This window comes from Apteryx mantelli, chromosome 3 (genome assembly GCF_036417845.1).
Source record: "Apteryx mantelli isolate bAptMan1 chromosome 3, bAptMan1.hap1, whole genome shotgun sequence".
NCBI classification, from domain to species: Eukaryota; Metazoa; Chordata; class Aves; order Apterygiformes; family Apterygidae; genus Apteryx; species Apteryx mantelli.
The window spans coordinates 9623607-9646438 of NC_089980.1; positions in this window are offsets into that span (position 1 = coordinate 9623607).

The following is a 22832-nucleotide window of genomic DNA, read 5'->3' on the forward strand; positions in this document are numbered from 1 at the left end:
CACTCCGGCTAAAGGCTCCAGGCTGCCCTGGGCTGGGAGACGCTGCTGTGCGCAGCAGCAGCCGCTGCCTCTCACCCCCTCCCTCCCTGCAGGGCCCGGGCAGTCCCAGCCCCACCCCACCCCTCGGCCCCATCTCTGTGCCAGTGCGCACCCCTCCTCTCAGGGCCCCTCCCCTCTGCTCCCCTGCCCGCCCCACCCCTCCCCTCCCTGCCCCCCACACAGCGCACTCGCACTGCTGCCCCCTCCCGCCCCTCTGTCCAGCCCCAGGAGGCCACGCCCCACGGGAGCCAATGGAGGAGCGTGGGATGGGAGGGGCTGTGGCACAGGAGGCATCACTTCCGGTGCATGTGGGGGCGGGGCCTGTGTGTCCATGGCTGTGCTAAAGGGTGCCCTTGGCCTTCTATGCTGCAAAGGCACGCTGGTGACTCCTGTTCAACTTGTTGTCCACAGGAAGCCCCAGGTCCTTTCTGCACAGCTGCTTTCCACCTGGTCAGCCCCCAGCCTGTCCTGTGGCATGGGGTGAGCCAGGCTCAGCTGGCTCTGATGTTTCCCTGGACAGGCCTTGCCCTTGCTCACCTCTTCCCAGAGCCCTGTGCCTGCTCTGTGACTGCAGAGCTGCAAGTGTAGATGGAGCCTTCCTCCTCTGCCAGAAGTCACAAGTTTCCATCCTCCTCTTGGAGGGAGTCTCCATTCAGTGCTCCTCTGGGGGTGGTCTCTAGCTGTCCCTCCTTCCCTGCACCACAGGGATAAGGGTCTCTGCAAAGATCCTGTTGCTCTCCCTTTTGTTCTCCTGCAATGCTGCACAGGCTGCTCATCTCCTCCCACAACTCCTTCACCTGCGGCTCAGTGCCCGGCCCAGAACACACTTCCCATGGGCAAGGCCACCGTCACCCCAGTTTCAGGGAGAGGCACCAGGCACTCCCTGCAGCCACACCTGGAGGGCATCATCCTCCCTCTGGGGGTCTCTCTGCATAGAGACCTCTGATGTACCAAGGACAACTGACAAAGCTGGTGCTGAGGACCATCTCCTGTGGTGCATCAGCACCAGCGTTGTTTAGTCCGTGCTGTGCTGAGCAGAGTTTCTTGGCCCCATTGCCCCCCTGCTGTGATGACTGCTGCCACTCTGTCAGCTGCCCTGTTTGTAGTGCTCTCTTAGCTGTGCCCCTGCTGACCAGCTCTACTGCTGCTCCCCAGCACCAGCTGAAGAGGTGATTAACACTCCCTGACCAACAGTCTATGGCAGGCAAAAGGTCCCTCACTGGGGAACAGCTAACACAAGCTCTTATGGTTGGAAAAAAGCAAAATCCTCCAGAAGCAAACCCTAAGGAGCAGCAGCAAGCCACCCGAGGTGCCCAGAAGAAACCTGGAAACTGCTGCAAGAACTGCTCTGTCTCTGTTCGCTGCCTCTGCTGCTGCACCTCCAGGCTCTCTCCCAGCTTGGGCAATAGTCAGGAGAGTTGGGCTTTTCTGGGATCTTCTTAATGGAGATGCATTTTCTGGATGAAATCTCAGACTAGCTGGCGAGTGCTGCAAAGAAACTAATAAACAGTCACAGAATCACAGAATCACAGAATGGTTGAGGTTGGAAGGGACCTCTGGAGATCATCTAGTCCAACCCCCCTGCTCAAGCAGGGTCACCTAGAGCACAGTGTACAGGATCGCGTCCAGGCGGGTTTTGGATATCTCCAGAGACGGAGACTCCACAACCTCTCTGGGCAACCTGTTCCAGTGCTGTGTCACCCTCACAGTGAAGAAGTTTTTTCTCATGTTCAGATGGAACTGTCTGTGTTTCAGTTTGTGCTCGTTGCCTCGCGTCCTGTCGCTGGGCACCACTGAAAAGAGTCTGGCTCCATCCTCTTGACACCCTCCCTTAAGATACTTGTACACATTAATAAGATCCCCTCTCAGCCTTCTCTTCTCCAGGCTAAAGAGGCCCAGCTCTCTCAGCCTTTCCTCATAGGGCAGATGCTCCAGTCCCCTAATCATCTTTGTAGCCTTTGATGGACTTGCTCCAGTAGTGTCACATCCCTCTTGTCCTGGGGAGCCCAGAACTGGACACAGTACTCCAGATGGGGCCTCACCAGGGCTGAGTAGAGGGGGAGAATCACCTCCCTCGACCTGCTGGCAACACTCTTCCTGATGCACCCCAGGATACCATTGGCCTTCTTGGCCACAAGGGCACATTGCTGCCTCATGGTTAACTTGGTGTCCACCAGCACTCCCAGGTCCTTCTCCGCAGAGCTGCTTTCCAGCAGGTCAGCCCCCAACCTGTACTGGTGCACAGGGTTATTCCTCCCTAGGTGCAGGACCCTGCACTTGCCTTTGTTGAAATTCATGAGGTTCCTCTCCGCCCAGCTCTCCAGCCTGTCCAGGTCTCTCTGAATGGCAGCACAGCCCTCTGGTGTATCGGCCACTCCTCCCAGTTTTGTATCGTCGGCAAACTTGCTGAGGGTGCACTCCGTCCCTTCATCCAGGACATTGATGAATAAGCTGAACAAGACTGGACCCAGGACTGACCCCTGGGGGACACCGCTAGCTACAGGCCTCCAGCTAGACTCTGTGCCGCTGATCACAACCCTCTGAGCTCTGCCATTCAGCCAGTTCTCAATCCACCTCACTGTCCACTCATCTAACCCACACTTCCTGAGCTTCCCTATGAGGATGTTCTGGGAGACAGTGTCAAAAGCCTTGCTGAAGTCTAGGTAGACAACTTCCACTGCTCTCCCCTCATCTACCCAGACAGTCATTCCATCACAGAAGGCTATCAGATTGGTTAAGCATGATTTCCCCTTGGTGAAGCCGTGCTGACTACGCCTGATCACCTTCTTGTCCTCCACATGCTTGGAGATGGCCTCCAGGATGAGCTGCTCCATCACCTTTCCAGGGATGGAGCTGAGGCTGACTGGCCTGTAGTTCTCTGGCTCCTCCTTCTTGCCCTTTTTGAAGACTAGGGTGACATTGGCTTTCTTCCAGTCCTCAGGCACCTCTGCTGTTCTCCGTGACCTTTCCAAGATGATGGAGAGTGGCCTAGCAATAACATCCGCCAGATCCCTCAGCACTTGTGGGTACATCCCATCGGGGCCCATGGATTTGTGGGTGTCAAGTTTGCTTAAACGATCTCTAACCTGATCCTCCTCCACCAAGGGAAAGTCTTCCTTTCTCCAGACTTTCTCTCTTGCCTCCAGGGTCTGGGATTCCTGAGGGCTGGCCTGAGCAGTAAAGACTGAAGCAAAGAAGGCATTCAGGAACTCTGCCTTCTCTGCATCCTTCGTCACCAGGGCACCCACCCTGTTCAGCAAAGGGCCCACATTTTCCCTAGTCTTCCTTTTGCTACTGATGTCTTTGAAGAAGCCCTTCTTGTTGTCCTTGACATCTCTTGCCAGATTTAATTCCAAACAGGCCTTAGCCTTCCTCGTCGCATCCCTGCATACTCTGACAGCGTTCCTATATTCCTCCCAAGTGGCCTGTCCCCCTTTCCACTTTCTGTAGACTTCCTCCTTCTGAGTTTGGCCAGGAGCTCCTTGTTCATCCATGCAGGTCTCCTGCCTCCTTTGCTTGACTTCCTACTCTTAGGGATGCTCCCATCTTGAGCTTGGAGGAAGTGATGCTTGAATATTAACCAGCTCTCTCGAACCCCCCTTCCTTCTAGGGCCATAACCCATAGGGTTCCTCCAAGTAAGTCCCTGAAGAGGCCGAAGTTTGCTCTCCTGAAGTCCAGGGTTGCGATCCTACTTTTTGCCCTGCCTCCTCCTCGTAGGATCCTGAACTCCACCACCTCATGGTCACTGCAGCCAAGGCTGCCCCTAGCCTTCACATCTTCAACCAGTCCTTCTTTGTTTGTTAGTACGAGGTCCAGCAGCACACCTCTCCTCGTTGGCTCCTCCACCACCTGTGTCAAGAAGTTGTCACCAATGCTCTGCAGGAACCTCTGGGATTGTTTGTGCCTAGCTGCGTTGTCTTTCCAGCAGATATCAGGGTGGTTGAAGTCCCCCATGAGAACCAGGGCCTGTGATTGTGAGGCTACTTCCAGCTGTCTGTAGAAGGCCTCATCAACTTCCTCTTCCTGATCAGGTGGCCTGTAGTAAACACCCACAACAGTGTTGCCCATGCTAGCCTGCCCTTTAATCCTTACCCATAAGCTCTCAACTCACTCTTCATCCACCCCTAGGCAGAGCTCGATACATTCCAGTTGCTCTCTCGCATAAAGAGCAACTCTACCACTTTGCTTTCCTGGCCTGTCTTTCCTAAAAAGCACGTAGCCATTCATGACAGCACTCCAGTCATGCGAGCTATCCCACCATGTCTCTGTAATGGCAATGAGATCATGGCCCTGCGACTGCACACAGATCTGTGCTTCTTCCTGTTTATTCCCCATGCTGCGTGCATTGGTGTACAGGCATTTCAGAGAGGTGATCGAGCATGCAGGTTTCCCAGGAGGGATACCAGAGGATCCTCCATAGCCACATCCCATGCGCACTTCCCTGGCTGCATTCACCTGCTGGAGGCGTCCCGACTTGAGCTGTGTTTTGCCAACTACCCTGTCACTATAACTCTCCCCTTCCCCCATCTTTCCTAGTTTAAAGCCCTCCTTACCAGGTTTTCCAACCTGTTGGCAAAGACACACGTGCCCCTCTTAGTGGGGTGGATACCATCTCTCCCAAGCAGTGGTCAATCTTCAAACAGGGTTCCATGGTTGTAGAAATCAAAACCCTGTTGCCAACACCAGTGGCACAGCCAGTTGTTAACTTGGAAAGTCCGTCTCCTCCTCCTCTCATCCATCCCCCTCACTGGCAGAATTGAGGAGAAGATGACCTGGGCTCCCAGACCCTTGACCACCATCCCCAGAGCTCTGAAATCCTGTTTGATGGTTTCCAGTTTGCCCTTGGTGTCATTAGTGCCCACAGGGACGAGCAGCAGTGGGTAATAGTCCGAAGCATGGACAAGCTTTGGCAGTCTTTCTATGACATCTTGTACATGAGCCCCTGGCAGGCAACAAACCTCTCTAGACAAGAGGTCAGGTCGGCAGATAGGTGCCTCCATCCCCTGCAGCAGGGAGTCCCCCACAACAATCACCCGCCGCTTCTTCCGGGTGTTCCTGCAAGGCACAGGGTCTGTTGTCCCAGTTACTTCCCTTGCAGCCATGTCCAGCTCCTCCTCCTCCTGGAGGGCACTAAACCTGTTCTTCAAATGCAAGTCCTCAGGAGGAGTAGGAGCCTTTCTCCTGCTACGAGAAGTGACCAGCTTCCAGCCGCCTTCTACAGTGTTATGATGTACCGTTTCACACAGCACAGAGCCCTCCAGCAACTCCACTGCTGTGGGGGCTTGAGACTCCTGAAGCTGTACAGTCTCCGAGAATACCCTGTCTATCTCCTTCTCATCCTCTCGGATGCTATGCGGCCTACAATAACACAGCTGCAAAAAGAAATATTTGAGCAATGGAGGAGGATGCAACCAACAGGAAACACTGGACTTAGAAGGGCAGGTGCGGGGCGCAGGAGCAAGATTAGCTCTGCATCACACTAAGCCTCTTGGCTGCCTGCCATGCCTACCCGGGAGGCTGAATGCTCTGGTTGAAGGGATGCTGTATCCATATGCTGTGGGAAATAGAAAGGAAACCAGGAATTGAACGTAAAGTTTTGAGGAAAATGGCTGCGCACATTCCCCTCTCTAAAACAAGGCTGATTCCTTTTCATTCCAGCTGCAATCCGTGAGAGCTGAAGGGAGGAGAGGGACTGGTTCAGGCCCAGTGCTCTCAGTGTCTGTTGCAAGTCAGAAAGAAATAAATCTTGACTCTTACTAGTCTCTGTTTGGTTTTCTACATACATTCACACTGGCTGTAGACCACCCAAATGTTTATTTTCCACCAAAACCAGGCACGACACTACAGTGGAGGGTTTGGTTACCCAGGGAGAAGTATACTCACTTAAGCAACATTTACTCTTAAGTATATATTTTTATTCTGAATGCTGCTTCTTCTCCAGATAATATATATACTTTTTTTTTCTTTTTGGGTTGGACACTGGAAATGAATTGAGTCCATATAATAATAGTGTTTCTGTTATTTTTGTGGCTTAAATCAAACTACCTTAAGTATAGTAGGAAAACCACAAATCTTTAAAGCACTTTTTGCATGTAAAACCCTCTATCTTGGGCCTTAGCCAAAGGACGGGGTACTTTTAGTTAGGTGTCTCAACACGCAGGTCTTCTTACCAGAGCTTTAGCTCTGGTGGCTACAGCCACAGTGTTAATGAAGGGATTGAGAGCTTCCCCCTGTGCCAGGGATGTCCTCCACACACACACATATACAGGTGGGAGAGCCAGAACAGGACAGAGGACAACACACGTGCTCGCAGCTGTGGTGTGGCAGTTCCTCTTGCGCTGCCATGGTCTGCAGCAACACAGGAGCGTGGGAGTTGCCAGCATCAAGTCACAGGTTTAAAAAACACCCCAAAGCCCTCTCCCAGCATGGAAATTGGAGCAAAACTGAGGAATATCATCCTCTTGCACTACATTTATATTAGAGGTTGGGAGTAGGAAGTCAGTTTTGCTCCTCACTGATTTAATGCAGAACAAACAAGCCCTGCACCAAGGCAGCAGCATCAACTAAAGCAAAGGCAAAGGCCCTACTCCTACACAAAGTTGCCTGTGTCAAAGCCAAGCTAGATTTTCGAGGCATCCATCCAGAGACTCCCCAGAGAAGGGTCCCCTTGCTCTAAAATATGCACTGCTTCAGATGCTGAGATCACTTTGACTGACAGCTCATCAGCAGATTATACCTGAGCACAGGCAGCCCCCACTCCAGACAGGTTTTGTAGGAGAAAGATGTATTCAACTGAAGTTAAAAACAATCTGACAAATTAAAAACTTATTTGTAGATAGCATTTTTTTTAAACTCCTCCATGTCCCGGAAGTCATGTAGCAATGACAGAAGATCAGAGAAAGTGAGACCACATGGAACAGACAGCAGAGCATGAAACTTGCTCTCTGACCCCTGCCTCTCTGCTCACCCCGAGGACCTGGAGCCCAGCACTGTGGCTCCCATCCCACCCTGGAGCTAAGTGCCTTGGGTCACACTGCCCATGCACTGGAAAATCCTTCAGCTACCAGCCACATCTTCTCAGGATCTAAATGGATCAGGACATGTGACCGGTGGCTGCCCTAACGCTGCTCCAAGGGGAGACTGCAGGATTTTGGTCAGCAGTGTTTTGTGACTCAGACCTTTCAAAAGTCCTGCCCTTGACAAAACAGCTGTGCTCAGTGACATATCACAGACATGTCAGTGGGAATGAGGTCCCAGAGAGACCTCCCGTCCAGCCTGCCCGTCTTGGCAGGTCTATCCCCCACACCAAATCAGGGCAGCCCTGGCTTGCTCTAGCTGAGGATGAAGATCTCCTCTCTCTGGGGACCTGCCCTAGTGCTGCATCAGCAGGATAAGCAAGAGCATAGAAAAGGCACCATGTCTCCCCACTGACCCACCCCTTCTCCCTGTTAAAGCAGGTCTGCTCTCTCTCCTCATATCCTTGGTTCATCTCTTCCTCTTCCTTTCACCTGCAGTGAGCAAAGTCCTTTGCATCATCAGCAGATGTTTGCCAAATCCTGGCTCACGGGTAGACTGGAGTGAGCGAGGGCGACGTGGCCTGTCGATCCTCACTGGTGTGCAACAAACATACCACCCACACGTGACACTCTGGGGCCAGAACATGCTTCCATCAGATGTAGGACCATCCCAAAAGATTGATCCTGTTTGCTCCATGCTCAAACGTAAAGCACATTCTGATTCCAGTACTGCTTTTAATTAAAATAAAAATCTGCTATGGCAACAAAATTCTTCCAACTGGGAGGTGTTTATGTGTTTATACAACACTGGGTCAGTCCGGAGAGTACAGTGGTAGACAAGCACATGTTGGCATCTCCTGACTACTATTCCATACTGAATGCTTTCTGCAATGATAGTATTGGTTTTGAGGGGCTGTCCAGGGTCCATCATTTGGATCAGAGCTCTGGAGGTAACACTGTGCATGACGTTCAGTAGGAGCTGTCGAGCTGGACTAGCTTATGCCGGGGGCAGATGTGCAGCTGGAGAGACCCAGGGTCTGTGCCAGAGCCTGGCTAAGAGGCCCCGGTCCGGGCATGGATATTAGCTGGACGTCTGTGCCGGGCTGATCCTCGAGGGAGCCGTGAGGCTGGTGTGCCTGTGGAGGCAGGGGTGTTTTTGCACTGATGCCCGGCAGGCATGCCCAGGGGCGAGGAGGAGCGGACGGGGCTCTCCGTGCCCACGGCAAGGGGAGCGCTGCGGGGTTGGGTGGGTGCCAGGGCAGGCGCGTGTCTGTCTGGGTCCGGCCGTGTGGGCTACGAGGCAGCAGCTGGAGCGTGCTCTCCCCACGGGAAAGGCTGCCAGGCTCAAGGAAGCAGGAGCACAGCTCAAGCTGAGCTCCAGGCTGGGCCAGCCCTCAGGGAAATGTCTCATCCTGGCTGTTCCCCCACCCAGAGTGCTTTGGCAAATGGCCCCTTTGCTGAAGGTGCTGCTGGGAGCAGGCGCCTGTGCATGCCCTACAGCCCCCCTGGCCTGAGGCAGGAGCACTTTGGCTTCCAAGGCCCTGGGCTTCTGGGGAAAGCAGGGCAGGGTTGCCCTAACCTTACTAGCAGGAAGGTGCCTGGAGGGTTGCTCCCTGCAGTTGCTGCAGTGGAATATGCTGTTTGTTCTCCGAGGCCCTTCTTGCTGTGGGGTAAGTGGTGCGGTGCTTCTTGCCCACCCCTCCGGCAGCCAGCTGGGGCCCCCTTTGGAGACACTGGCTGGGCTGGGGCCCTGCTCCCACGCCTCTCCCTAAAGCATCAAAGTACCCTGCGGTGCTGACGGAAATGCCGTGGCTGCCCAGCTGCCCGTGGGGCTGACAGCACTGAGCACTTCCGGGCAACGCCCCGCGCTGGCCCAGCTCCTCCTCACTGAGGATTCTGGAGCAGGGCCCAAAGCACGTGGGGCTCAGGCCCACTCTGCCGGCGGGGCCACAGAGCCCCAGCGGGGACAGCAGTGGGAGCAGCAGCGTTAGAAAGCCGCCTCCCCGGGCCCTCCTTCACGCCGCCTCCGCCTTCCCTGTCTGCTGGGTGCCAGGGAAAGGCCTTGTGACCTCCCAGGGCCTTTGGTGACAGCCCCCTGGGGCTGATGACCTCATCCACCCCCCCACTGCCCCGATGCTCGGGGCCGCCCCTCAGTGCTGGCAGTCACTGGCTGAGCTCGCTTGAGGGTGACAGCCAGCGCTCGCAGAGATTTGTCCTTGGGAGGCACTGGGACAATGCTCTGCCCGCCTCTCTCCATGGCCCTTGCTCTGGTCACAGCCTCGTTGCTCCCCGGCGGCCTGGGCCTTTGCGGCCGCCCCAGCTGGGCCCGAGTCGGGTGGGATGTTCTCCCCGAGGAGCTGGAACAACTGGGCAGAGGCACGGAGCATCAGCGCTCCTGCCTGCCCTACCCTCTGGACCAGCTCTGGCCCTCCTGTGCCCAGCTGGAGATGACCCCGGTGATGCTGCAGGTGCTCTCTCTGTGCAGCCAAGCCCTGGGCCTGCTTGGCGGGCTTTTGCTTGCACGCTGTCTTTGGCGTAAAGCCATGAGACGCCAGAGACAGGTGAGTGCTGGAGGCGACGCAGGCGGGACAGTGCCAGAGTGCTGGGAGCAGGGTACCGCAAAGGCCTTGCGCCAGGGATGCTTGGAACGAGGGAGAAAAAAAACGGCTGGAGGCGAAAGCCTTGGCAGGACCCGGCACATCCTCGGCCTCTTCCTACCCCCAGGTGGCAGAGGTTAGTGTCAGCCTCTGAGGGAGAAATGGGGACATTCTGCCCCAGTGGGGTTCAACCTGCCGAGCGGAAAACACACACGTGCTGCCTGAGGGCTTCTTAGTGCAGCCTGCTGCCTGGAGCAGCGCTGGGAGGCTTGAGTTTCAGGAGACGAGGCCAAGCCCCACCGGACAGGTCTGAGCCCTGCAGGCCCCTGCCCGTTTCATTGTGCCCCTGCCCTGTCATTCCCAGGAGATGGGCCAAGCAGCCTCAGCTCCCGGGGGCACCGCCTGCCAGGGCGGGAGCCCCTGCGACAGCTACGAGGTGCTCTGCCGGCTGGAGGCAAACACCGCCTTGATGGTCAAGCACCTGAGGCACCTGTGCCACCGGCACACAAAGGAAGGCGGGCTCCAGAGACCAACCAAGAAGAGGAAGGTGGAAGATGTGGAAGCAGAGGAGAGGCTTTTCTTTGCCCCCATGTACAGCCGCACCTCCAGCGTGGCTCCAAGGGTGGCAGGAGATTAAAGGGGCTGCTGCGAGCGCTGCTGTCCCTGTGCTTTGGGAGAAGGCTGCTCCGGGAGAGCAGAGGGGAGCTGTGCACGGTCCCACCTGTGGAGGCACGCTCTGCTCTTCTGGCTCTCTGTCTTGGGAAGGTCTGTGCTGTGCACCCTCTCCGCCCTCCCCAGACCACGGCCCTCCAAGCTGAAACCCGAGTGGGCCCACAAGCACGCAGGTACCACCCCGGCAAGGACTTTTTGGCCCAGGCACAGCAGCCGGAAGAGCAGATGTGGCCCATCCTCTGCCCGCTGGCTGCCTCCTGTGAGTCCCGGGACTCTGAGTCCGGAGGCGGCCTAGCAGAGCAAAGCTGCTCTTGGAGGAATGCACTCTCGAGTAAAGGGAGTAACGGAGATGGTGCGTCCTGAGTTTATCTGTCTCGCGGGCGCATGGCAGTTTTGCACAGGGCCAGAAAGGAACCTGCCCCAATTCACCAGGACAAACTCTAGCTTCTGAGAGAAGTCTGAGGCGTTAGAGCTTGCAGCCCTGAAGGAGTTGGAGCCTAGTGCGGCGGTAATGGCAGCTCTCTCTGCCAGCTCCTCGCTGTGGCTTTCTTCAAACAAACAGACTTGCTCTTATTCTTCAACTTGGCTTCCTAGAAATGAGGCTTCTCTCATCAGGGGTGTTTGTGTGTGTGTGTGTGTGCATGAGAGACCATCTAGTTCTTCTTGCGCCAAAGGCTTTTCAGGCTGCTGGGGAGGGCGGGAGGCAGCAGCCACTGCATTTCTCCGTGGCAGCTGAACTTGGTCCTGCGCTGGTGCCGGGCTGCCCCGTGGAGAGGCCCTCGCTCTCGCTCCTGCGCCTGGGCAGCACCTGCGCAGAGCAATTGCAGAGGCGAGCTGCAAAGCCCCAAGGGCTGGGGCTGCTCCTTGCGCTGGTGGCACAACGAGAGGCGAGGGGAGGATCTTTTCCTTCTTTCCCAGGAGCGAAAGAAGCAGCAGAGAGACAGAGACCAGTGGCTAGCAATGGCCCTCTATGAGGCTGCTCGGCACCCTCCTAAGTCCCGGTGTTTCATTTTCACATGTGCCTAGAAGCAAGTGGAAGCCAAGAGACACAGTGGTCTGCTTGTTGGCGAGGCATCGGACACATGCAGTGGTTTGCTTGTTTGCCCAGCAGCAAACCGATTAGGCAGTCTCCTTGTTTCTGAGACAGCGAACATCCACAGTGGTCACTCATTCTGCGAGGCAGCGAAGAGACGCAGCGGTTTGCTTGTTTGCCAGGCTGGGAACAGATGCAGTGGTCTGCTTGTTGGCCAGGCAGAGAAGAGACGCAGCGGTTTGCTTGTTTGCCAGGCTGGGAACAGATGCAGTGGTCTGCTTGTTGGCCAGGCAGAGAAGAGACGCAGCGGTTTGCTTGTTCGCCAGGCAGCAAACAGAGGCAGTGGTTTGCTTGTTCGCCAGGCAGTGAAGAGATTAGGCAGTCTCCTTGTTTGTGAGGCAGCGAACATCCACAGTGGTCAGTCATTCTGCGAGGCAGCGAACAGATGCAGCGGTTTGCTTGTTCGCCAGGCAATGAACAGACAAGGCAGTCTCCTTGTTTGTGAGACAGCGAACATCCACAGTGGTCACTCATTCTGCCAGGCAGCGAAGACATGCAGTGGTGTGCTTGTTCGCCAGGCAGCGAACAGATTAGGCATTCTCCTTATTTGTGAGACAGCGAACATCCACACTGGTTCCTCATTCTGCGAGGCAGCGAAGAGACGCAGTGCTTTGCTTGTCCACCAGGTGGTGCAGTGGCATCACGGATTGCTTTTTCGCCTGGAAGCGAAGTGAGGCAGCACTTTGCTAGCTGGCGAGGCAGTGAACAGGTGCAGCGGTGTGCTTGTTGGCCAGGAGGCGAAGAGACGCTGCAGTCTGCTTGTTGGCGAAGTGGTGAACAAAGTGTGCCCACTGCTTGTTCGCAAGGCCTCCAACAGAGGTAGCGGACTGCTTGTTGGCGAGGCGGGAAGAGATGCAGCACTTCCTTCTTTTGGCAGGCATCAAAGAGACGCAGCGGTTAGTTAGTGCGCGAGGCGGCAAAGAGACACAAGGGCTTGCTTGTCTGCGAGGTGGCGAAGAGATGCAGTTGTTGAGTAGTCGGCGAGGTGGCGTAGCGGCGCCGCGGTTTGCTTTAGCAGGCGGCAGCCAAGAGACACAGCGGTTTGCTTGTTGGCGAGGAGGGGAAGAGACGCAGCGGTTCCTTAGTTTGCAAGGCAAGGCACAGACGTAGTCATAAGTTAGTGTGCGAGGCAGCGAAGAGACGCCGAGGTCAGTTAGTTTGCGAGGGAGCAAAGAGACGCAGCGGTTAGTTAGTTGGTGAGGCAGCGAACACATAGAGCGGCTTGCTTGTTTGCGAGGTAGGGAAGAGCCACGGTCGTGTGCTGTTTTGTGAGTAGGCGAATAGACGCAGTGATGTGCTCTCTTGCGAGAGAGCGAAGAGAACCAGTGGTCTGCTTCCTCTCCAGGCAGCGAAGAGACGAAGCGGTTTGCTTGTTCGCCAGGCAGCGAACAGATTAGGCAGTCTCCTTGTTTGTGAGACAGCGAGCATCCACAGTGGTTCCACATTCTGCGAGGCAGGGAAGAGGCACAGCGGTCTGCTTGTTCGACAGGCAGCGAACAGATTCAGCAGTCTCCTTGTTTGTGAAACAGTGAACATCCACAGTGGTTCTTCATTCTGCGAGGCAGCCAAGAGACGAAGCGGTTTGCTTGTTGCCAGGCAGCGAAGAGACGAAGCGGTTTGCTTGTTCGCCAGGCACTGGACAGATTAGGCCGTCTCCTTGTTTGTGAAACAGCAAACATCCACAGTGGTCACTCATTCTGCGAGGCAGGCAAGAGACGCAGCGGTTTGCTTGTTTGCCAGGCAGCGAAGACACGAAGCGGTTTGATTCTTCGACAGGCAGCGAAGAGATTCAGCAGTCTTCTTGTTTGTGAGACAGCGAACATCCACAGTGGTCACTCATTCGGCGAGGCAGCGAAAAGACACAGCGGTCTGCTTGTTCGCCAGGCAGCGAAGAGATTAGGCAGTCTCCTTCTTTGTGAGATAGCAGACATCCACAGTAGTTCCACGTTCTGCGAGGCAGCAAACAGATGCAGCGGTTTGCTTGTCCACTAGATGGCGAAGTGGCATCGCGGATTGCTTTTTTGCCTGGAAGCGACCCGCTGCAGCACTTTGCCAGTTGACGAGGCAGCGAAGAGACACAGCAGTCTGCTGCTTTGTGAGACAGCGAACATCCAGGGTGGCTGGTTATTCTGCGAGGCAGCGAAGAGACACAGCACTTAGTTCTCCAGTCACTCAACACATGCAATGGTTTACTTCTTCACAATGCAGCGAGGAGACGCAGCGTTTTGCTTCTTCACCAGGCAGTGGACAGATTAGGCAGTCTCCTTGTTTGTAAGACAGTGAACATCCACAGTGGTTCCTCATTCGGCGAGGCAACGAAGAGACGAAGCAGTTTGCTTGTTCGCCAGGCAGTGAACAGATTAGACGGTCTCCTTCTTTGTGAGACAGCGAACATCCGCTGCGTCTCTTCGCTGCCTTGCAGAATGAGGAACCACTGTGGATGTCCGCTATCTCACAAAGAAGGAGACTGCCTAATCTCTTCGCTACCTGTCGAAGAACCAAACCACTTCGTCTCTTCGCCGCCTTGCAGACAAGCAAGCCCTTGTGTCTCTTTGCCGCCTCGCGCACTAACTAACCGCTGTGTCTCTTTGATGCCTGCCAAAAGAAGGAAGTGCTGCATCTCCTCCCGCCTCGCCAACAAGCAGTCCGCTGCCCCTATTGGAGGCGTTGCAAACAAGCAGTGGGCAGAATCTCTTCAACTGCTTCGCCAACAAGCGGACTGCAGCGTTGCTTCGCCGCCTGGCCAACAAGCACACCACTGCACCTGTTCGCTGCCTCGCCAGCTAGCAAAGTGCTTCCTCGCTTCGCTTCCAGGCGAAAAAGCAATCCGTGATGCCACTTCGCCACCTGGTGGACAAGCAAAGCACTGCGTCTCTTCGTTGCCTTGCAGAATGAGTGACCACTGTGAATGTTCGCTGTCTCACAAACAAGGAGACTGCCTAATCTGTTCGCTGCCTGGCAAACAAGCAGACCGCTGTGTCCGTTTGCTGCCTCACAGGATGAGGAACCACTGTGGATGTTCGCTCTCTCACAAACAAGGAGACTGCCTAATCTGTTCGCTGCCTGGCGAACAAGCAAACTGCTTCGTCTCTTTGCTGCCTGCCGAACAAGCAGACCGCTGTGTCTCTTCACTACCTCGCAGAACGAGAAACCACTGTGGATGTTCGCAGTCTCACAAACAAGGAGACTGCCTAATCTGTTCGCTGCCTGGCGAACAAGCAAACTGCTTCGTCTCTTTGCTGCCTGCCGAACAAGCAGACCGCTGTGTCTCTTCACTACCTCGCAGAATGAGAAACCACTGTGGATGTTCGCAGTCTCACAAACAAGGAGACTGCCGAATCTCTTCGCTGCCTGGCGAACAAGCAGACCGCGGCATCTCTTGGCTGCCTCGTAGAATGAGTGACCACTGTGGATGTTCGCTGTCTCACAAACAAGGAGACTGCCTAATCTTTCCACTGCATGGCGAACAAGCAAACCGCTTTGTCTCTTCGCTGCCTGGTGAACAAGCAAACCGCTGTGTCTCTTGGCTGCCTCGCAGAATGAGGAACCACTGTGGATGTTCGCTGCCTCACAAACAAGGAGACTGCCTCATCTGTGCACTGCCTGGCGAACAAGCAGACCGCTGTGTCTCTTGGCTGCTCGTAGAATGAGGAACTACTGTGGAAGTTCGCTCTCTCGCAAACAAGGGGACTGCCGAATCTCTTTGCTGCCTGGCAAATGAGCAGACCGCTGCGTCTCTTCGCTGCCTCGCCAAAAAGCACATCACAGCGTCTATTCGCCCACTCACAAATAAGCCAATCACGACGAATCTTCCCTACCTCGCAAACAAGCGAACCGCTCTTTCTGTTCACTGCCTCGCCATCAAGCAAACCACTTCATGTGTCTGCTGCCTCATGAACAAGCAAACCGCTGCGTCTCCTCGCTGCGTTGCCAACAAGTAAATCGTTGCATGTGTTGAGTGCCTGGCGAACTAACTAAGCGCTGCGTCTCTTCGCTGCCTGGCGAACAAGCAAACCGCTGTGTCTCTTGGCTACCTCGCAGGATGAGTGACCACTGTGGATTTTCGCTCTCTCACAAACAAGTAGACTGCCTAAACTGTTCGCTGCCTGGCGAACAAGCAGACCGCTGCGTCTCTTGGCTGCCTCGTAGAATGAGTAACCACTGTGGATGTTCGCTGTCTCACAAACAAGGAGACTGCCTAATCTGTCCACAGCCTGGCGAACAAGCAAACCGCTCCGTCTCTTCGCTGCCTGGCGAACAAGCAAACCGCTGTGTCTCTTCGCTGCCTCGCAGGATGAGTGACCACTGTGGATGTTCGCTGTCTCACAAACAAGGAGACTGCCTCATCTGTGCATTGCCTGGCGAACAAGCAAACCGCTCCGTCTCTTCGCTGCCTGGAGAGGAAGCAGACCACCGGTTCTCTTCGCTCTCTCGCAAAAGAGCACATCACTGCGTCTATTCGCCTACTCACAAAACAGCACACGACCGTGGCTCTTCCCTACCTCGCAAACAAGCAAGCCGCTCTATGTGTTCGCTGCCTCGCCAACTAACTAACCGCTGCGTCTCTTTGCTCCCTCGCAAACTAACTGACCTCGGCGTCTCTTCGCTGCCTCGCACACTAACTTATGACTACGTCTGTGCCTTGCCTTGCAAACTAAGGAACCGCTGCGTGTCTTCCCCTCCTCGCCAACAAGCAAACCGCTGTGTCTCTTGGCTGCCGCCTGCTAAAGCAAACCGCGGCGCCGCTACGCCACCTCGCCGACTACTCAACAACTGCGTCTCTTCGCCGCCTCGCAGACCAGCAAGCCCTTGTGTCTCTTTGCCGCCTCGTGCACTAACTAACCGCTGCATCTCTTTGATGCCTGCCAAAAGAAGGAAGTGCTGCATCTCTTCCCGCCTCGCCAACAAGCAGTCCGCTGCCCCTATTGGAGGCGTCGCGAACACGCAGTGGGCAGAATCTCTTCAACTGCTTCGCCAACAAGCGGACTGCAGCGTCGCTTCGCCGCCTGGCCAACAAGCACACCGCTGCATGTCTTCGCTGCCTCGCCAGCTAGCAAAGTGCTGCCTGGCTTCACTTCCAGGCGAAAAAGCAATCCGTGATGCCACCGCGCCACCTGGTGGACAAGCAAAGCACTGCGTCTCTTCGCTGCCTCGCAGAATGAGGACCCAGTGTGGATGTTCGCTGTCTCGCAAACAAGGAGACTGCCGAATCTGTTCGCTGCCTGGCGAACAAGCAGACCGCTGCGTCTCTTGGCTGCTCGTAGAATGAGGAACTACGGTGGAAGTTCGCTCTCTCGCAAACAAGGAGACTGCCTAAGCTGTTCGCTCCCTGGTGAACAAGCAAACTGCTGCGCCTGTTCGCTGCCTCGCAGAATGAGGAACCACTGTGGATGTTCGCTGTCTCACCAAAAAGGAGACTGCTGAATCTCTTCGCTGCCTGGCAAACGAGCAGACTGCTGCGTTTCTTCGCTGCCTCGCAAAAAGCAAACTGCTCTCTCTGTTCACTGCCTCGCCATCAAGCAAAGCGCTGCATTTCTCCGCTGCCTCACCAACAAGCAGACCGCTGCGTCTCCTCGCTGCGTTGCCAACAAGTCAACCGTTGCATGTGTTCAGGGCCTGGAGAACTAACTAAGAGCTGCGTCTCTTCGCTGCCTCGCAGAATGAGTGACCACCGTGGATGTTCGCTGTCTCACAAAGCAGCAGACTGCTGCGTCTCTTCGCTGCCCCGCCAACAGGCAAAGTGCTGCATCGGGTGGCTTCCAGGCGAAAAAGCAATGCATGATGCCACTAGGCCATCTAGTGGACAAGCAAACTGCTGCATCTGTTCGCTGCCTCGCAGAATGAGTGACCACTGTGGACGTTTGCAGTCTCACAAACAAGTAGACTGCCTAACCTGTTCGCTGCCTGGCAAACAAGCAAACCGCTGTGCCTCTTGGCTGCCTCGCAGAATGAGGAACCACTGTGGATGTTCGCTGACTCACAAACAAGGAGACTGCCTAATCTGTGCACTGCCTGGCGAACAAGCAAACAGCTCCGTCTCTTCGCTGCCTGGCGAACAAGCAAACCGCTGTGTCTCTTCGCTGCCTCGCAGGATGAGTGACCACTGTGGATGTTCGCTGTCTCACAAACAAGGAGACTGCCTCATCTGTGCACTGCCTGGCGAACAAGCAAACCGCTCCGTCTCTTCGCTGCCTGGAGAGGAAGCAGACCACCGGTTCTCTTCGCTCTCTCGCAAAAGAGCACATCACTGCGTCTATTCGCCTACTCACAAAACAGCACACGACCGTGGCTCTTCCCTACCTCGCAAACAAGCAAGCCGCTCTATGTGTTCGCTGCCTCGCCAACTAACTAACCGCTGCGTCTCTTTGCTCCCTCGCAAACTAACTGACCTCGGCGTCTCTTCGCTGCCTCGCACACTAACTTATGACTACGTCTGTGCCTTGCCTTGCAAACTAAGGAACCGCTGCGTGTCTTCCCCTCCTCGCCAACAAGCAAACCGCTGTGTCTCTTGGCTGCCGCCTGCTAAAGCAAACCGCGGCGCCGCTACGCCACCTCGCCGACTACTCAACAACTGCGTCTCTTCGCCGCCTCGCAGACCAGCAAGCCCTTGTGTCTCTTTGCCGCCTCGCGCACTAACTAACCGCTGCGTCTCTTTGATGCCTGCCAAAAGAAGGAAGTGCTGCATCTCTTCCCGCCTCGCCAACAAGCAGTCCGCTGCCCCTATTGGAGGCGTCGCGAACACGCAGTGGGCAGAATCTCTTCAACTGCTTCGCCAACAAGCGGACTGCAGCGTCGCTTCGCCGCCTGGCCAACAAGCACACCGCTGCATGTCTTCGCTGCCTCGCCAGCTAGCAAAGTGCTGCCTGGCTTCACTTCCAGGCGAAAAAGCAATCCGTGATGCCACCGCGCCACCTGGTGGACAAGCAAAGCACTGCGTCTCTTCGCTGCCTCGCAGAATGAGGACCCAGTGTGGATGTTCGCTGTCTCGCAAACAAGGAGACTGCCGAATCTGTTCGCTGCCTGGCGAACAAGCAGACCGCTGCGTCTCTTGGCTGCTCGTAGAATGAGGAACTACGGTGGAAGTTCGCTCTCTCGCAAACAAGGGGACTGCCTAATCTGTTCGCTGCCTGGCGAACAAGCAAACTGCTTCGTCTCTTCGCTGCCAGGCGAACAAGCAAACCGCTGTGTCTCTTGGCTGCATCGCAGAATGAGGAACTACTGTGGAAGTTCGCTCTCTCGCAAACAAGGAGACTGCCTAAGCTGTTCGCTCCCTGGTGAACAAGCAAACTGCTGCGCCTGTTCGCTGCCTCGCAGAATGAGGAACCACTGTGGATGTTCGCTGTCTCACCAAAAAGGAGACTGCTGAATCTCTTCGCTGCCTGGCAAACGAGCAGACTGCTGCGTCTCTTCGCTGCCTCGCCAGCTAGCAAAGTGCTGCCTGGCTTCACTTCCAGGCGAAAAAGCAATCCGTGATGCCACCGCGCCACCTGGTGGACAAGCAAAGCACTGCGTCTCTTCGCTGCCTCGCAGAATGAGGACCCAGTGTGGATGTTCGCTGTCTCGCAAACAAGGAGACTGCCGAATCTGTTCGCTGCCTGGCGAACAAGCAGACCGCTGCGTCTCTTGGCTGCTCGTAGAATGAGGAACTACGGTGGAAGTTCGCTCTCTCGCAAACAAGGGGACTGCCTAATCTGTTCGCTGCCTGGCGAACAAGCAAACTGCTTCGTCTCTTCGCTGCCAGGCGAACAAGCAAACCGCTGTGTCTCTTGGCTGCATCGCAGAATGAGGAACTACTGTGGAAGTTCGCTCTCTCGCAAACAAGGAGACTGCCTAAGCTGTTCGCTCCCTGGTGAACAAGCAAACTGCTGCGCCTGTTCGCTGCCTCGCAGAATGAGGAACCACTGTGGATGTTCGCTGTCTCACCAAAAAGGAGACTGCTGAATCTCTTCGCTGCCTGGCAAACGAGCAGACTGCTGCGTCTCTTCGCTGCCTCGCAAAAAGCAAACTGCTCTCTCTGTTCACTGCCTCGCCATCAAGCAAAGCGCTGCATTTCTCCGCTGCCTCACCAACAAGCAGACCGCTGCGTCTCCTCGCTGCGTTGCCAACAAGTCAACCGTTGCATGTGTTCAGGGCCTGGAGAACTAACTAAGCGCTGCGTCTCTTCGCTGCCTCGCAGAATGAGTGACCACCGTGGATGTTCGCTGTCTCACAAAGCAGCAGACTGCTGCGTCTCTTCGCTGCCCCGCCAACAGGCAAAGTGCTGCATCGGGTGGCTTCCAGGCGAAAAAGCAATGCATGATGCCACTAGGCCATCTAGTGGACAAGCAAACTGCTGCATCTGTTCGCTGCCTCGCAGAATGAGTGACCACTGTGGACGTTTGCAGTCTCACAAACAAGTAGACTGCCTAACCTGTTCGCTGCCTGGCAAACAAGCAGACCGCTGCGTCTCTTGGCTGCCTCGTAGAATGAAGAACCACTGTGGATGTTCGCTGTCTCACAAACAAGGAGACTGCCTCATCTGTGCACTGCCTGGCGAACAAGCAAACTGCTCCGTCTCTTCGCTGCCTGGCGAACAAGCAAACCGCCGTGTCTCTTCGCTGCCTCACAGGATGAGTGACCACTGTGGATGTTCGCTCTCTCACAAACAAGTAGACTGCCTAACCTGTTCGCTGCCTGGCAAATAAGCAGACCGCTGCGTCTCTTGGCTGCCTCGTAGAATGAGGAACCACTGTGGATGTTCGCTGACTCACAAACAAGGAGACTGCCGAATCTGTTCGCTGCCTGGCGAACAAGCGGACCGCTGTGCCTCTTGGCTGCCTCGCAGGATGAGTGACCACTGTGGATGTTTGCTGTCTCACAAACAAGGAGACTGCCTCATCTGTGCACTGCCTGGCGAACAAGCAAACCGCTCCGTCTCTTCGCTGCCTGGAGAGGAAGCAGACCACCGGTTCTCTTCGCTCTCTCGCAAAAGAGCACATCACTGCGTCTATTCGCCTACTCACAAAACAGCACACGACCGTGGCTCTTCCCTACCTCGCAAACAAGCAAGCCGCTCTATGTGTTCGCTGCCTCGCCAACTAACTAACCGCTGCGTCTCTTTGCTCCCTCGCAAACTAACTGACCTCGGCGTCTCTTCGCTGCCTCGCACACTAACTTATGACTACGTCTGTGCCTTGCCTTGCAAACTAAGGAACCGCTGCGTGTCTTCCCCTCCTCGCCAACAAGCAAACCGCTGTGTCTCTTGGCTGCCGCCTGCTAAAGCAAACCGCGGCGCCGCTACGCCACCTCGCCGACTACTCAACAACTGCGTCTCTTCGCCGCCTCGCAGACCAGCAAGCCCTTGTGTCTCTTTGCCGCCTCGCGCACTAACTAACCGCTGCGTCTCTTTGATGCCTGCCAAAAGAAGGAAGTGCTGCATCTCTTCCCGCCTCGCCAACAAGCAGTCCGCTGCCCCTATTGGAGGCGTCGCGAACACGCAGTGGGCAGAATCTCTTCAACTGCTTCGCCAACAAGCGGACTGCAGCGTTGCTTCGCCGCCTGGCCAACAAGCACACCGCTGCATGTCTTCGCTGCCTCGCCAGCTAGCAAAGTGCTGCCTGGCTTCACTTCCAGGCGAAAAAGCAATCCGTGATGCCACCGCGCCACCTGGTGGACAAGCAAAGCACTGCGTCTCTTCGCTGCCTCGCAGAATGAGGACCCAGTGTGGATGTTCGCTGTCTCGCAAACAAGGAGACTGCCGAATCTGTTCGCTGCCTGGCGAACAAGCAGACCGCTGCGTCTCTTGGCTGCTCGTAGAATGAGGAACTACGGTGGAAGTTCGCTCTCTCGCAAACAAGGGGACTGCCTAATCTGTTCGCTGCCTGGCGAACAAGCAAACTGCTTCGTCTCTTCGCTGCCAGGCGAACAAGCAAACCGCTGTGTCTCTTGGCTGCATCGCAGAATGAGGAACTACTGTGGAAGTTCGCTCTCTCGCAAACAAGGAGACTGCCTAAGCTGTTCGCTCCCTGGTGAACAAGCAAACTGCTGCGCCTGTTCGCTGCCTCGCAGAATGAGGAACCACTGTGGATGTTCGCTGTCTCACCAAAAAGGAGACTGCTGAATCTCTTCGCTGCCTGGCAAACGAGCAGACTGCTGCGTCTCTTCGCTGCCTCGCAAAAAGCAAACTGCTCTCTCTGTTCACTGCCTCGCCATCAAGCAAAGCGCTGCATTTCTCCGCTGCCTCACCAACAAGCAGACCGCTGCGTCTCCTCGCTGCGTTGCCAACAAGTCAACCGTTGCATGTGTTCAGGGCCTGGAGAACTAACTAAGCGCTGCGTCTCTTCGCTGCCTCGCAGAATGAGTGACCACCGTGGATGTTCGCTGTCTCACAAAGCAGCAGACTGCTGCGTCTCTTCGCTGCCCCGCCAACAGGCAAAGTGCTGCATCGGGTGGCTTCCAGGCGAAAAAGCAATGCATGATGCCACTAGGCCATCTAGTGGACAAGCAAACTGCTGCATCTGTTCGCTGCCTCGCAGAATGAGTGACCACTGTGGACGTTTGCAGTCTCACAAACAAGTAGACTGCCTAACCTGTTCGCTGCCTGGCAAACAAGCAGACCGCTGCGTCTCTTGGCTGCCTCGTAGAATGAAGAACCACTGTGGATGTTCGCTGTCTCACAAACAAGGAGACTGCCTAACCTGTTCGCTGCCTGGCGAACAAGCAGACCGCTGTGCCTCTTGGCTGCCTCGCAGAATGAGGAACCACTGTGGATGTTCGCTGACTCACAAACAAGGAGACTGCCTAATCTGTGCACTGCCTGGCGAACAAGCAAACCGCTCCGTCTCTTCGCTGCCTGGCGAACAAGCAAACCGCTGTGTCTCTTCGCTGCCTCGCAGGATGAGTGACCACTGTGGATGTTCGCTGTCTCACAAACAAGGAGACTGCCTCATCTGTGCACTGCCTGGCGAACAAGCAAACCGCTCCGTCTCTTCGCTGCCTGGAGAGGAAGCAGACCACCGGTTCTCTTCGCTCTCTCGCAAAAGAGCACATCACTGCGTCTATTCGCCTACTCACAAAACAGCACACGACCGTGGCTCTTCCCTACCTCGCAAACAAGCAAGCCGCTCTATGTGTTCGCTGCCTCGCCAACTAACTAACCGCTGCGTCTCTTTGCTCCCTCGCAAACTAACTGACCTCGGCGTCTCTTCGCTGCCTCGCACACTAACTTATGACTACGTCTGTGCCTTGCCTTGCAAACTAAGGAACCGCTGCGTGTCTTCCCCTCCTCGCCAACAAGCAAACCGCTGTGTCTCTTGGCTGCCGCCTGCTAAAGCAAACCGCGGCGCCGCTACGCCACCTCGCCGACTACTCAACAACTGCGTCTCTTCGCCGCCTCGCAGACCAGCAAGCCCTTGTGTCTCTTTGCCGCCTCGCGC